Genomic DNA, 15,098 nt, shown 5'->3' on the forward strand with positions numbered 1-15,098 from the left:
AGGAGATGAACTTAGCTTTGCATGAGCAAATCTGGGTGATGCCAAGGATGGACCGTATTAGGTGCCTCTTGTGAGGTACTTCAAACCCTCTCAGCACCTCTTCTTACTTCAGCTGCTTCTGAGACAGCAATTTCAATCTATAGGGAGCAGTATTGTGTTAACTGACAAAGCCAGGAAAGGTCTGAGTGTGAATGAGTTAGTTCCCATGGGGTTATGCTTGACCAATGGGGTCAATAGCTGGTGAATAAATTCTTCCTCTACTCACCTCCTGGGAGAATAGTTCTGAGATGTATTCTAGAAGACTCCTTAGGAGTCCTGGCAGGATCAAGCATCACTCTCCTATAGTGGTGACCAGATCAGTAATGATTCATCTTCATATTAGTCTTCTTTTCTTTTTCCGTGTGTTTTATTTGCCCTGCTCCCAACTCCTATTTCCAGGAATAACTTCCCAGATGAAGTTTCTACACACTAGCCTTTGTCTCAGTATCTGCTTTGGGGGAAATCCAGGCTAAGATCATGCAGTTTTGAAATTGTCTTCTAGTTATACTAGATATCTAGTTTTGGCAATACTATATTAAGCATATACATATTAAGTAAATACCATATTACTAGATTTTTATTTATTTTGGTGAATTGGAGACTGCTCACCTTTTAATTATGGGACTTTGAATTATTCACAGTATTTATTGTACTTACAGTTTTCAAACAATATTTAACTATTCTTTTCTGTTGTCTATTCTTACTATCAGATGTTTGCCTTCCTATATCTGGTTCTCAGAATGACAGTATCTGGGAATTCTCACAAGGGATGCTGATCAGATGGCTAACGACAAGGTGGGTAAGGAACCTTTCATAATCTTTTATATTTGCTATGTGTTTTTTCCTAGTCTGTTGCTTACTTTCTAAATAAGGGTTTTTTTTTAATTGTTGATCTTGTATGTGATGTTTAATAATGGTCAATGGTTAAGGAGATTAAACTATATGTATTAAAAACAAATAATACTAGCTCTTAAAACTAGAACTATAACCAGAAAAATACGTTTATGGTATAACATTAAATGAAAAAAGAGGATATAAAACTGTATTATATTGAATACAATAACTATGAAAAAAGGCTGACAGCGATTCCTCTGAGATAGTAACTGATAGTATTGGGCTCAAGGATAAAAATATTTTTTAAATCTTATCTAATTCTGTTATATTCCTAAAAAATATTTTTTAAAGTAAGTGAAAGTTAAACACATGCAATTTTTGGTGTCAAGTAAACTGATGTGATTCAAATCTGATTGTGCCTGTCTTTTCCACGCAGTTGGTAACACACAGGGCTTTGTTCTTTCATTTGGAGAAAGTCACACTTTATTAATAATAACAACCCAGTCTCTTGAGGGATCACCGAGCAAAGGCACAGGGCTTTGAAATGCTAGGCTCTGCCCCAGCTTTCAGGATATTTGGAGAACATTTCCCTGGAAGCTAAAGGGGCAGGGAATTTACTTTCTTTCGATGGCCTCCTCAAACATATGTAACTTACTGGAGCTTAAAGACTTACATTTGTAAAAGCCATTAGTGTCGATTAATATAGACAAATGATTGAAATGGGGACATTGGGAGGTGCAACTCCACACCTTGTACCATTTATGGGCAGGAAATGAGGAACAATTAGGTTGGTGAGGCTGGAAAACACCCCACTAGCCCTGCCTGCATGGGGTCAGCTTCAGGAAAGCTCAAGGGGAGTGTAATGGGAGAAGGGCTAGGGCTAGGACAGCGACAGATGGGAGCAACAGACAGCAGTTTTGGCCAAAGCAGATTTCTCAGCTCTGCTTCTCCATGTTTGACATTGCTGGTGATAATGATGACAGCTTGGATTTGGGTTCTTACAACTACCTTGGAAGTATACTCGGTTGTTGGTTCACTCATCTACTTTTTTCAGTCAACAAATATTTTCTGAGAACTTAGTCTGTTCAAGGGATCTTATGGTGAATGGGGCATAATCTCTGCCTTTATGGAAGTGATAGTCTAGGGAATTTCAAGGTAGTGTGATAGATCATGGGAGATGAGGGAGCTCATAGGGAGGCACTTAAATCGAGTTGTACATGTTCTGAAGGCTTCTTATAGGAGGTGAGGTGCAAGATGAGGCTGGATGAGCAAATAAAAATCCTCAATTTAAAAAATGAAAAAAATGAAAAAAAAATGAGAAAACTGACTTATAGAGTTCAAGCAATCTGCCATGCCACAAAAAACAAAGAGGAAGCCAACTCATATCTGGCTCTAAGGGCAAAATGACATAAATGAATGTTTCTAATGGGAGTTGACCTACTTATATGCCTAATACATTTTGAAATTTTTGATTGAATTATTTGTGAAAAATTATATTTTATACCCTCTGCCTAAGCAGGCTAGGAAGTCGATGGTTTTTAATTTTACTAGAATCCACTCAAATACATACTTCTCAAATAACTCTAAGGCACTTTGCTTAGCCCCAAGGGGCACACAAGCAAATTCAGTGGTGCCCCTGTGCTCTAGACTCATGGGCTGGTGGAGAAGGCTGTGACGAGGATGAGAATAGAATTTCTCAAATCGTGCCCTGTGAGATAGGAGAATAAGAAATTCCATCTGGTTTTGTATAGAGAGTATGATTAAAAGATTTAGATAGACCTAATGAGATATAGTATTTGAGTGAGGCTTTACAGTAGGAGACAGGGGGAAGGATCAATCTTATAAGCAAGAATTCACATAACATGATATTACGTTGAGTTGCTACATTTTGAGTGTGATTTTTGAATGTGATGCTTCATCATGATGAAGTGTTATGTCTCCTATTGGGTTTTTATTTCTCCTGATTATCAGCTCTATGTATTCCAACAGCCATTTTTCTATCAGCCAGCTCATATGAATGCTTACCTAGTTTGCAGTTTAAAATTGTGTTTGGACTGGAAAATTTGATAACTCAACTCATTAAAGCATATGATAGATTAGATAACAGTTCAAAATATTATTAGAATGGGCATAACACAGGGATCACTGGTTCAGCAGCACGAAACACAAATGAGACTAGAGTCTAAGGTAACATAAGGACTCTGATGATGCACTGGAGAGTGCATGCCTTTTTAAAATGGGGCCAGTTATTACTCATAGACCAATAGGTTATGGCCAGGCAGGAAGAGGTGTTCAGAGTTACTAGATCTTCTGATTTTCCAGAGAAACCAGGAATCTGCATTTTTTGTGTGTAATCTAAAGCATTTTAAATGTTAGCAATAAATTACTGCTTCAGAATATACTACATGGAGCAATTACAGTTAAAGATAATCCACAGATTGGATCCTACCTACAAACCAGCGATTTGCAACAGCTGGCTGGCCCAATAATAACTGGACTAAGGTTTTGAGCACATTCCTAAGTGTCTTATTCATATAACTCATTTAATTCTCACAACAAACCTTTAGAAGCAGGAAAGGTGATGATGATGATGATGATGATGATGATTTTACAAAATGAAGAAATGAAACACAGAGAAGTTAAGGAATTTCCCAAGAGCACCCCGCTATCAAATAGCAGAGTCAGCATTCAATGCAAGGCAATTTGGCTCCAGAATTTGTGTTCATAATCACTACACTACAATGTTTCTCAAAATAAATGGCTTTTGTATAGGGACTCCTTGACAATGATTAGAGGTACCCATGGACTGTTTTTCTGATCTTAATTTTGCTTCAAATGGTAGGGGTGTGAGAGCGTCCCATGAATGCATGCAATGCCTCACTTATTCTAAGTTTATTTTGCAATAGCATCAAACTGTAATGCCAAGAACAAACATCTTTGGAAGCCTAGACTCAAGTTTTAATTCTTGCTCCTCCAATTATTGGCTGGCTGAGTCTTGGTTTCCTCACTTGAATAATGAGGATGATGAAAAATGTCCTGCAGGGTTATTGTAAGAAATAGAAATGATGCATGAAAAATACTTGGCTCAAAATAAGTGCTTGTTAAATTAGAGACATTATGATGACAATGATCATTTTTGGCGAAACATTTAACTAATACATTTAAGACACTATGTTGTGGAGAATCAAATATTAATCCTATATAGTTCCTGCCATAAGAAAATCGAGGGGTCAAGTAGTTAAGTAGAGATGATACACTTATGAATTGTGGCAATATAAGGTACCAATTATAAGTATACAGCTGAGGATGATCTAAAAGGAAGAGATTAATATCACTGGAGGAGATCAATGAAGACTTCTTGAAAGAAGTGGCATTCAAGTTGCTTTTTTTTTAAAAAAAAAAAGATAAGAGAGCTTTGGGCAAGAAGACTTGAAATTAGAAGGTTACAGATGAAGTAAGATAGTATGAGCAGAGGCACCAAATTGGGACATATGGGTGTCCTGAATGTGGAAATACTAATTAGCTAACTGGACGTAGAGAGCAGGATATGTGGAAGACAATGGCTGTAGAGACATCTGCAGGACCATTCTTCAGGTTCAGCCAACAGGTAGCATTGTTGTTTCTCACAGTCCACACAAGGTCTGTGTTTGCATGTTCTCTGGTTGTAAAGGGGAAATGGAGGGGACAGCTGGCAAGTGTACAAACTGGAGGGAAGGAACTTAATTCCTGTCTAGTCAAGGTTCACTGACTTATGGAAAAGGAATTCCAGTTGGAAAGCCATATGTCCTCGTATAAAAGCAGGGGGATGATGTGTGGAATCAAAAGATTTTTATAAAACAAGTTGAAAATTGGGAGTTGTGAAGGTGTCTACTAGAAGAACCATTTGAAATCCATTGGCTCCATGTAAACCTGTAAGACTTCCCTATGTGCAGAATGGAATGCTCATCTGGAGAGTTCTCTCTTCACAACAAAGACTAAGTTCAAACCAGAAAAGCAGTGTTATATGGTAGGGAAAATGCCAACTGTGGAGTCATTCACCCTGGGGTCCAAAGTCTGGGTCTTTTCCTGACTAGCTCTAAAAACTCAAACAAGTCATTTTTCTCTCAGCTCCCATCGCATCTTTAAAATGAAGATAATATTTACTGTGTTTTAATGATATCATAATTAAACATTTTAGGAGGTGATGTTTATATGATAGGGGTGTAGCCATGTTGGTGTAGTATCACCTGCAGCATGGTGTAATGCTGCAAGTGATACTGAGGTGAATCTGAGTCCATTCTCCATGATATATTGTCTTGGTGTCTCTGGAATAACATCCTGACTTATGTCCATCACCTCTTTCCAAATTCCTTCAGGCTACCTCCCTATCTCTACATCCTTCGAATATATCCTTTCAAATTCTACCCAACTGCAATTAAGTATAGGCATGCCCAGGCAAAAGCAGCATGGTACAGGAGAAAGAACATGGATTTGGAGTCATAAGTCATGGACTCTTAATGTTGGCCCTGCCAATAAATGGGGGCTTTGAATCTCAATTTCCTCATCTGAAAAAAGTAGTGAAGAAATGAGAAAAGGTATGTGAAAGTATATGATACACTCCAGGTTCTTAATGCATATGTAATGAATGATAGGGGTGGAAAGAAGAAAACCAAATGATTCTTGGCCACTGGCTCTGGAAACTGGCTGTCTTGGCATAGCACAAGGTGGTGGAGATGGAAAAAAAGGATTCACGATAGCTTCAGTTGCTAATGATGGCATTCTTTTTGTGCCCTGATGACAAAATAAGAGAATTTGTTTCTCCCCTGACCTACATGTGTAGTTAAGCCCACCAGGGGTTCCCAGATAGAGACCAGAATTATTTATTTCCCAACTACTCCTGTATTTTTCATATCTTTGCCTTTGCCCAGTACGTGCCCTCCACCTAAAATTCTTTTTATATTTGACTATCCCTTCTCTTTTGCTATATCACTGAGGCTGAAAGTTGAATCTTATGTTTTATTATGTCTCCTATGATTTCCCCATATCACCTAACCCAATGCTATGCATGTGGTAAGTTCTCAGGACTTTTTTTCCCTTAGGGAATGGATAGAAAATATAGATGTTAAGAGTTAGAGGATAACTTAGATATTCATTCTAGTCCACGGCTGCCATTTCTCAAAATGAGATCCACAAACTATAGATGGCATTCTGTGAAGCACCTGAAAATATGGGTAAAAAGTTGCATATAAAACTGAATGTTCATTTCTTTTTCTAGGTAGGGTATCCATAGCTTTTCTCATATTTTCAAAGCCCAACATGATCCACAAAATGCTTAAAATCCACTCTTTTATTTTATAAATTAAGCCTAAAGAAGGCACATATTTTGGCTAAAGTAATATAGTCACCAAGATACTAATAGAACAAGGAAGAGACACAGGACTTACTAGTTTTCCTCCCAGAGGCCTTGACAAGCGTGCTGTCATTCATTCATCTGTTCTTTCACCCTTTCAACTCATTCTTATATGGGTACTCTGTACTATTCACTATTGTAAGTGCTGAGCTTAGAACATTGAACTAAATGGACAAATACCCTTGCCTTCATAGAGCTTACTTTTTAAAATTATTTTTATTGTAGTATAGTTGATTCACAATGTTGTGTTAGTTTCAGGTGTACAGCAAAGTGGTTCAGTTATACATATACATATACCCATTCTTTTTTAGACTCTTTTCCCTTATAGGTCATTACAGAGTATTGAGTAGAGTTCCCTGTGCTATACTGTAGGTTCTTATTAGTTATCTATTTTATATATAGTAGTGTGTATACTTACTTTCTAGAGGAGAGTGGCAGAAAATAAACAAAAAAACAATAAAACCCATGCTGTATCAGAAGGTGTATCGGAAGGTGGTTCTAAGGAGAAAACCAATAGTGAGAAAGGAAATGGGAAGTGCCCCTGGGGAGGGGTGGCACTGGTTTAAAGAAAGAGGTCAGAGAAAATCTCTCTGGAATGGAGATTTTTGAGCTGTCCGTGAATTACAGCCAATTCTTGTTATTTGTGGAGTTATGTTCTATAAAGTTGCCATGAGTACTAAATTAGCAAATAGTGAACCATGGCTCCCAGGGGAAATATAATGTTAGGCTCCTGTGAGCCTCTGTTCACAACACCTTTGTCAGCCAATCAATTCATAATCCTGTTTTATGTGAGTTTCTGTTTAAAGACACCTTATTTAATATATACTGTTGAATCATTAGCATTGAACTCACACCCAACAGTACTATAACTCATGCCTGCATGACGCTTATCTAACACATATATTAATCTCTGTCAGGCACATCACAACCTTCTCAGTCTTTGAAACACTAGCCAGCATTTCAGCACTATGTTTGGGGGCCATTTTAAACAGCAAAATCACCAACAGAGAGCACAAAAATGTGAAAAACATGGCACTATTAGGGCATGAGAAAGACACTTGTTTATAGGACAAGAGTCAAAATGAGAAGGCGGAGCATCTCCTAGTTTTAACTCAACTGGGGGCATGTGTGATGAGCATCTCAAGTGTTCCACCACCTTGTGAATGACCGTGAAAGCTCGCAAGTATTGATTTGTGGGATTAGAAACAAATTTTAGCAAGCCAGCGAATTCACAAATTTGGAATCCACAAATAATGAGGACCAACTGTAGTTGGCTTGCTGGGAAATGGAGGTGGTTTCCTGGAATACTGATTGATACCCGTAGGTTTCCTAACTCCCTGCTAGTGCTCTTCAGTGGTTTACAGTCTGTGCTTACTCTAAATGTTTGTTCCCAACGGCTGTGGTATAAGACATTTTTTTTCTCTTAATCGGCTCAAATGTTACCGAGTGGGAAAAAAAAAAAAGTGAGAAAAGCCAGATGCAGAAGCAGAGAAACTTTTCCATCCAGGAGTGTTGTTCAGGCAGACAAGCTGCTTGTATTTCCTGTAGACCTTTAAATTTGGGGGCCCCAATCCTAGCCACTGTGCAGGGATAATTTGTGACTCCTTTTCAGTGTAATTAATCCCTCCTCTCCACCTCACCTCCAACTTCCCTTCCCCATGGACATGGTCCAAAAACATTAGCAAATTTCCTTTTCTGATTTGTGACTTGTCCCACAGAGCATAATGTCTCTAACTAGGTGATTTTAGTCAGAAAGTTAAGAGCAGTTTTATGTTGTCTTTAAACCAGAATTTCCCCCGCGCTCCCCGCCCCACCCACCCCCAGGCAACGCAATTCCAATTTTTAATGAAAATCACTGGAAACAGAAATTTTTGTGAAAAACAGTTTGAGAAAGGCAGTTTGTTCTGGAAAACAGGACTCAGCAGTGCAGCTTGGCCGTGCTACAGGAAGTCCTTGAATGGAGTGGAGGGACTGAATCGAAGCCGCAGACTAGGGAGGGGAAGAAACGCAGGGTCTAGGCCTAGTTCTACTTGTGCACCCTATGTGACCTCGGGCAAATTTCTCCCTCTCTGTGCTTCCATTTCTTAATTGGGAAATGGGAGGTTAGATACTCTATAGGATAACTCCCAGCCTCAGGATTCTGGGACACTAGAAAGATAAAATCTAATAATAGTCTTTAATCTGTATCTATTAATTTATCAGAAAAATATTTTGAAGTATGTTTTGAAGCCTAGTTTCTTTCTAAGAAAATCTTGCTGAGACTAAAACATTTTAGAGTTTTTAGAATTTGTAGAGTTTTAGAGTCACCATCAATATGCTCTGAATGTCTGTACTTTACTTATGTAGCCATGGTATACCTGGTAACAAAGTCTGCATTTCCTCACACAAGAGCTAAGAGCTTGTATGATTTAACCCTTGCCTATCAATTCAGACTCACCTCTCCTCACCCCAACCCTTTCCTTTACCATTATTCACCCTATGTCAAACCAGGCAGAGTTTTTCTTCAATTCTCTCTCCATATCAGGCACACTCACCTTTGCTCTCCATTTGGAAAACCCATTTCCCCATTTGTTCTTTTAGAAGGAGACTATTTGTTCAAGTTTTTAAGAATTTGCTCATATCTAATCTCTCCTGGGAAGGCTTTCAGGTCTTTGCCAGGTATATCTGATTTCCCTCACCCCACACCAGTAGAGTTGTAGCAAAGCACTGGTAACTTTTTTTTTTTTTGTGTGTGGTACGCGGGCCTCTCACTGCTGTGGCCTCTCCCGTTGCGGAGCACAGGCTCCGGACGCGCAGGCTCAGCGGCCATGGCTCACGGGCCCAGCCACTCCGCGGCATGCGGGATCTTCCCAGACCGGGGCATGAACCCACATCCCCTGCATTGACAGGCGGACTCTCAACCACTGCACCCCCAGGGAAGCCCAGCACTGGGAACTTCGGTAAAATGTATTTATACATTCATCTTCTTGGCTAAACTGTGAAACCCTGACAGACACGTCTACTTTCCTGACACCAAGAAAAATATTTGGTACCTGGTACTCAGGAATGCTTGATGAATGAAGAATGAATGAATAAATCCAAGATAAAAACACGTGGAAAATCGAAGCATGATTACTTCATCACTGATCCCAAATTATGGAGTCAACCTCTACATAGCACTAGCCATGGGTGTCATGAAGAATATGGGCCTAGTATTGCCAGATCTTCCAAATTTTCAAGCAAAGCAAAGCAAAAAATTCCAAATATTTATGCAAAATATTACCATTTTTAATATTGGCAAGGCATTTAAAATTGTTTAAAATCTGGTTTGGCACATATAACATAGGCCTCCAGGTGTGCAAGCTTTGGCCTAAGATAAAATCCTTTGCAAGCAATTTATGCCTTTCCAAACTTGTACCTGCCTGACTGTATTCTCCACTTCATCTTTACTCACTCATGGCAATCACTTTCATTTCTATCATTCTTTGATAACAACTCGTGTTTATGTTCTTTAAGGCCGTTGCACCTACTTTTTCTCTTATGGACTTTTCTTTCAATCTTCAACTGGAGAAATTCTTCCATATTTCACTCTCAGCTTCACGTGACTAACCTATTTCTTATGGAGACTTCTACTCCAAAGAAAGAGAAACTCTCTCCTCTAGGATTTAGTAGAACTCTGGGCGGATTTCTATCATTGTTTTTGCCACCATGTATTATAGTCACTTTTCTGTAGGCTATTCTAGAGCATTCTTTTATGTATCTCTTTTTTTTTTTACAAATAATTGAATTTCTCCACTGTGCCATATACTGTGTTACTGTTAAGGATTCAGATGTGAAATCAACATTGTCCCAGTTCCCAAGGAGCTCACAATCTGACAAAAAAGGGACATTATTTTATTTATCTCTCAATCTCTAGTACTTTGCACCAAATGATAGGGGCTCAATAGTTTTAATTAAATGAGTCAAGTATACAATGCTGATTTTCTGAGCATTTATGATGAACAGTGCACTCTGAGGGAAGCAAAAACTGTCCCTGGTGTCTTGCACATAGTAGGTACTCCCTCAGTATTTGCAAACATGAGTAAGGCATGACGCCTCCATTGCCGCCCCCCCTCATTTTTATGATCTGCTTGGGAATATCTATATATCTATATCTATGTCTATATACTTATGGAAAATAATGATTGCATTTGAAGTCCCACCTAGAAAGTAGGTTAGAAGCGTTGCAGAAGTTTAACATAATGAAAAGTAATCATGGGGTGGGGTACTTAAGAAAGATTCCAGTAAGGAGGTATGTTCTAAATTGTGGATTAAAGGATTAATATGATTGGATTTTGGGAAAAGATGCAGAGTAGGTGATGTCAATGGATACAGACGGTGAGGTAGGAATGGGTAAGTTTTATTTGGAGGTGAGTAAAGCAAACAAGGGAACAAATGCTTAATGGACACCTATGGCCCATGCATAATCATATACACATCAAACACAGTGATCTCATGTCCTTTCCATAGCCAGGCTGGAAGCTCATGAGGATGGGGAGCTTTTCTATTGGAGTCATCACTGTATCCCCACACTAACACCATATCTTGCACATGGTAAACACTCATAAATACATGAGTGAATGAAGGACCCTATGAAGTAGATGTGATTGTCCCCATTTTACAAATCAGGAAACAAATTTCAAAGATGGGCAATGACTTTCCCAATGTCCAGACCTGTAGTCAAACCATGGACCACATCACCAGTATCTTCTGGAGAGTGGTTAGGAAGGAAAATTCTTCAGACCAATGGAATCTGAAATCCAGGTGGTTCTGATGTACACAAAAATTTGTGACCTACACTTTCAGGGGAGAAGGTGGCAGTGCAAGTTCTGTCTGGCTTAAAATACTAAACTACGGTCTGTCTGCAGCCAAAGCATTATTTAAGACTACATTTTCTAAAATGTGTTTTGTGGAACATTTTCTAATGTTCCTAATGTTAATATCATGACCAAATCAAAATTTCCGTGTTCAAATATGTTGGAGAAACACTGGGTTTAACAAGGTTAAACAGGTTTCTTTTTTAAAATGTTTTTTTATTGTGGTAAAAGTCACATAAAACATACTATTTTAACCATATATTGGTATGCATTTTTAAGGTTAACTTAATATATGTCCTACAAACAGATTGTACTTTTCTCCCCCTGTGCTATACAGTAGGCCCTCACCAGCCATCTACTTCATACATAGTATTATACATATGTCAATCCCAATCTCCCAATCCATCCTCCCCCATCCCCCCTTGGTGTCCATACATTGGGTCTCTATGTCTATGTCTCTATTTCTACTTTGGAAATAGGTTCATCTGTACCATTTTTCTAAATTCCACATATATGCATTATATCCCTTTTATGGCTGAGTAATATTTCATTGTATATATGTACCACATCTTCTTTATCCATTCGCCTGTTGATGGACATTTAGGTTGCTTCCATGTCCTGGTTATTGTAAATAGTGCTGCAATGAACATTGGGGTGCATGTGTTTTTGGAATTATAGTTTTCTCAGGGTATATGCCCAGGAGTGGGATTGCTAGGTCATATAGTAGTTCTATTTTTAGTTTTTTAAGGTACCTCCATACTGTTTTCCACAGTGGGCTGTATCAATTTACATTCTACCAACAGTGTAAGAGAGTTCCTTTCCTCCACACCCTCTCCAGGATTTATTGCTTGTAGATTTTTTGATGATGGCCATTCTGACCAGTGTGAGGTGATACCTCATTGTAGTTTTGATTTACATTTCTCTAATAAGTAGTGAAGTTGAGCATCTTTTCACATGCCTCTTGGCCATCTGTATGTCTTCTTTGGAGAAATGTCTATTTAGGTCTTCCACCCAATTTTATTTTTTTTGCGGTACGCAGGCCTCTCACTGTTGTGGCCCTTTCTGCTGCAGAGCACAGGCTCCGGACACGCAGGCTCAGCGGGCATGGCTCACGGGCCCAGCCGCTCTGCGGCACGTGGGATCCCCCCAGACCAGGGCATGAACCTGCGTCTCCTGCATTGGCAGGTGGACTCCCAACCACTGTGCCACCAGGGAAGCCCCCACCCATTTTTTTGATTGGGTTGTTTGTTTGATTTGAGCTGCATGAGCTGTTTGTATATTTTGGAGATTAATCTGTTGTTGGTTGCTTCCTTTGCAAATATTTTCTCTCATTCTGAGGGTTGTCTTTTCATCTTGTTTATGGTTTCCTTTGCTGTGCAACAGCTTTTAAGTTTAATTAGGTCCCATTTGTTTGTTTTTATTTTCATTATTCTAGGAGGTGGGTAAAAAAATAGCTTGTTGTGATTTATGTCAAAGAGTGTTTTCCTCTAAGAGTTTTATAGTGTCTGGCCTTACATTTAGGTCTTTAATCCATTTTGAGTTTATTTTTGTGTATGTGTTAGGGAGTGTTCTAATTTCATTCTTTTACATGTAGCTGTACAGTTTTCCCAGCACCACTTATTGAAGAGACTGTCTTTTCTCCATTGTATTCTTCCCTCCTTTGTCATAGATTAGGTGACCACAGGTGTGTGAGTTTATCTCTGGGCTTTCTATCCTGTTCCATTGATCTGTATTTCTGTTTTTGTGCCAGTACCATACAGCCTTGATCACTATAGCTTTGTAGTATAGTCTGAAGTCAGGGAGCCTGATTCCTCCAGCTCCATTTTTCTTTCTGAAGACTATTCAGAGTCTTTTTTCAGGGTCTTTTGTGTTTCCATAAAAATTGTAAAATTTTTTGTTCTAATTCTGTGAAAAGTGCCATTGGTAATTTGATAGGGATTGTATTGAACCTGTAGATAATTTGGGTAGTATAGTAATTTTTACAGTAATTATTCTTCCAATCCAGGAGCATGGCATATCTCTCCATCTGTTTGTGTCATCTTTGATTTCTTTCATCAGTGTTTTATAGTGTTCTGAGTACAGGTCTTTTGTCTTCTTAGGTAGGTTTATTCCTAGGTATTTTATTCTTCTTTGTTGCAATGGTAAATGGGGTTGTTTCCTTAATTTCTCTTTCTCATTTTTCATTGTTAGTTATAGGAATGCAAGGGATTTCTGTGCATTAATTTTGTATCCTGCAACTTTACCTAATTCATTGATTAGCACCAGTAGTTTTCTGGTGACATCTTTAGGATTTTCTTTGTATAGTATCATGTTATCTGCAAACAGTGACAGTTTTACTTCTTCTTTTCCAATTTGGATTCCTTTTATTTCTTTTTCTTCTCTGATTGCTGTGGTTAAGACTTCCAGAAGAGTGTTGAATAATAATGGCAAGAATGGACACCCTCGTCTTGTTCCTGATCTTAGAGGAAATACTGTTTATCCTATATGGGACTCTCTGTGCTTTCTGGACTTGGGTTGCTATTTCCTTTCACATGTTATGGAAGTTTTCAACTGTAATCTCTTCAAATATTTTCTCAAATGCTTTCTCTTTCTCTTCTTCTTCTGGGACCCCTATATTTTTAATGCTGGTGCACTTAATGTTGTCCCAGAGGTCTCTGAGACTGTCCTCATTTCTTTTCATTCTTTATTCTGCTCCTCTGTTGTTATTTCCACCATTCTATCTTCCAACTCACTTATTCATTCTTCTGCCTCAGTTATTCTGCTATTGATTCCTTCTAGTGTATTTTTCATTTCAGCTATTGTGTTGTTCATCACTGTTCGTTTCCTCTTTAGTTCTTCTAGGTCTTTGTTAAACATTTCTTGTATTTTCTCATTCCATGCCTCCATTATATTTCTGGGATTTTGGATCATCTTTATTATCATTACTCTGAATTCTTTTTCAGGTAGATTGCCTGTTTCCTCTTCATTTATTTGGTCTTGTAGGTTTTTACCTTGATCCTTTGTCTCTGACATATTTCTTGGTCACCTCATTTTTGTTGATAGGTGGAGCTGTGTTCCTGTCTTGCTGGTTGTTTGGCTTAAGGCATCCAGCACTGGAGTTTATAGGCAGTTGGGTGGAGCCGGGTCTTGGTGTCAAGATGAGGACCTCTGGGAGAGCTCACACCAATTAATATTTCCTGGGGCCTGAAGTTCTCTGTTAGTCCAGTGGCTTGGACTCAGCACTCCCACCACAGGGGTTCAGGCCCGACCCCTGGCCTGGGAACCAAGACCCCACAAGCCACGTGGTGCAGCAAAAACAAACAAACAAAAAACCACAAAAAACAGACAACAAATGAAAAGAGCATAAAAATAGCAGAGAAAAAAAAATAAAATTAGAAAATATATTAGAAAAAATAAAAATGAAACAACCACAAAATAAAATACAGCAGCGAAATAAAAAAGATTTAAGAACATTTTTAAAATAAATAAATAATCAATAAAAAAATAAAAATTCCCTGGTGCTTCCACTATCAGTGTCCTTACCCCCATGGTGAGCTACATCAAATCCCCACCTCCCTGGGAGGACTTCCAAGACCTCTAGGTAGGTCTCTGGACCTGTTGTGTCACCCCCACCTCTGTGTGTGTTCTTTTCACTGGTGTCTGCTCCTGAAACTGGCCCAGATCACACGTTCCCTTGCTGGCCACCTGGGGCACAGGCTTCCATGGGTGTGTCCGCAGGGGTAGGCACAGTGAGAGGACGGTTTAATCTTCTAGACCTTCCCCAAGGAGAACAGGTTCCTATAGGTCTCCACCATCATGTCCCTCTATGAGGCCCTCTGAGCAGGGTTCAGGCATTCCCACTCCTCCTGAGTGAATTAAGTGGCCACACCCTCAAAGCTGAACTGTTCCCAAGAAAGAACCATTCAAGACTCCAGTTCTTTCCTCTCCTGGTGTCTTCCTTAGGCAACATGAGTCTTTAGAAGTCAATCCAAGAAACTTTCCAATATATTAGAAGAGGAGAA

The sequence above is a fragment of the Lagenorhynchus albirostris genome, chromosome 2 (genome assembly GCF_949774975.1).
Source record: "Lagenorhynchus albirostris chromosome 2, mLagAlb1.1, whole genome shotgun sequence".
Classification (NCBI taxonomy): domain Eukaryota; kingdom Metazoa; phylum Chordata; class Mammalia; order Artiodactyla; family Delphinidae; genus Lagenorhynchus; species Lagenorhynchus albirostris.